Raw genomic sequence first — 1947 nt, 5'->3', positions numbered from 1 at the left:
CCACTCTGGCCTCTGCGCCTGGCGACGAGTGCCCTAGCGTCGGCATCACCGGCTCCTTGCCGCTTCTTGCGGCTTCCGCTGCGGCTGTTCGCTTCCCGGTGGCTATGTCCAGCGGCGTATTGAATCCCCCTCGCGGACTTTCAGTTGGCGCTTTGTTCCCGCGAGCACTCCCGCGCTGAGTCCGGCGGCGTGCTCTTCACAGTTCAAAACCCCTGGGTTTGAATTTGAATTTGAATTTGCCGCCTAGCAGCGTGCTCTTGGTTCCCAAGATGCCCGGGCGGCGGCGCTTCGGTCGCTCGACCCAAGATGGCTGCCGCGCGTCCGCTAACCTATCCTCCCGCACGTGGCACTTTGTTTTGCTTCTCTCGCGCTTATTGCGGCAATTTCCACTAAACTTTCGGTGTGCACTATGTTTTTAGCACTCGCACTATCTATTATTTTAGTTTTCGTGCCCGAGATCTTCGATTTTCGCGTTTTTGTCCGCCACGTGGCCTAACCTCACTTCGCGCACGCGGCACTTTCTTTTGTTTTTCCGCGCTTATTGCGGCAATTTTCACTAAGCTTTCGGTGTGCACTATGTTTTTTAGCACTCGCACTACCTATTATTTTAGTTTCGTGCCCGAGATCTTCGATTTACGCGTTTTTGTCCGCCACGTGGCCTAACCTCGCTTCGCACACGCGGCACTTTCTTTGCTTTTTCCGCGCTTATTGCGGAAATCTCCACTAATATTTTTGCATGCACTTTATTTTAAGCACTAACTCTGCCTGTTGAATTATTTTTCGCTCCCGAGATCTTTGATTTTTCGGTTTTTCCTATCCGTCGCGTCAGCTAACCTCACTTTTCGCACGTGGCGATTTACATTAGCTTTTTTCGCTCTGAATTCGGCGATCTCCACGATTCTTTTTAACTACACGTTTTCCTCGGCACTCCCACTTTGCTTTAAATTAATTTTTACGCCCGAACTTTTTAATTTGCCCGGTTTTTTCGTTTATAGACTGCGGAGCGACGTGCACGCGTCCGTCCCACTTGCCGCCATCTTGGAAACCAGTAGATAGGGACATACATATATGCAATTTTTGGTAACGGGTACTTTCCCAGACTTTTTGTCCATACAGTAACCCGGGTCCCCTGGACCAATTGGGGTTGGGTAAACGCCCAACCATCGCGCAAGGCACACAGTGCCCTGCTTCCTGGATTAGCTAGGCCTGCAGGGGCTGTCGCTCGTCTCAGGTCGAACGGGGCCCTTTCTAAGCCCTACCGTCTACCGGGACGGTACCGGAGCAGTTGGGACGCTGCTCACACGCCGTAGACCATTCGGTGTAGGACGAACACCTTAACTCGGCCCTCTTGCCAGCATCTTGGCCATCAACCACTGCCACCACGAGTCCATACCCATTTTTGGCCGAGCAGAGGGGTCGCTACTCCCTCCGGGCTATAACTCGACCCGCCCGTGGTACCAGCCTAAGTCGCTGGTGGGACTATCGTGTGGATGTACGGCCACGTCACTACCGGCCCGGCGTCCTGCTAACCGAGCTCGGCAGACCCAGATGGGACTCACGTAAGCGGGGCTTACAGGGCGCCTACAAACCCTGAACTTTCCCCGACGGTCCCACCCTTGGCATCAGGATCGTGGGTGCGCTACTACCCAAGGCCCCTTGGAGAGAGTGAGGCTGCCTCTCTCCGCCGGCAACCTTCCTTGCGGTGTACATAGGGACTCACGTAACGGGACGCTTGTCCCGACGGTCCCCCTGGCTGCGGGAACGTGGGTTTGCCAGCCCCCATAGGCTCGCAAAGCGAGCCCTCCCTGCGGGAAGTAGATAGGGACAGAGGGAATCTCGTTAATCCATTCATGCGCGTCACTAATTAGATGACGAGGCATTTGGCTACCTTAAGAGAGTCATAGTTACTCCCGCCGTTTACCCGCGCTTTTTTGAATTTCTTCACGT

General features: G+C 54.3%; 1 pseudogene; it reads right to left on the bottom strand.

Annotated features, from left to right (window-relative positions):
- Window positions 1–1791: 1791 nt before the first annotated feature.
- The window catches only part of LOC126927758 (large subunit ribosomal RNA), a 2909-nt pseudogene continuing 2753 nt past the window's right edge, over window positions 1792–1947 (bottom strand).

The sequence above is a fragment of the Bombus affinis genome, unplaced genomic scaffold, assembly GCF_024516045.1.
Source record: "Bombus affinis isolate iyBomAffi1 unplaced genomic scaffold, iyBomAffi1.2 ctg00000209.1, whole genome shotgun sequence".
NCBI lineage: Eukaryota > Metazoa > Arthropoda > Insecta > Hymenoptera > Apidae > Bombus > Bombus affinis.
Note: the sequence above shows the minus strand (reverse complement) of the source record. Positions and strands in the feature narration are given on the sequence as shown.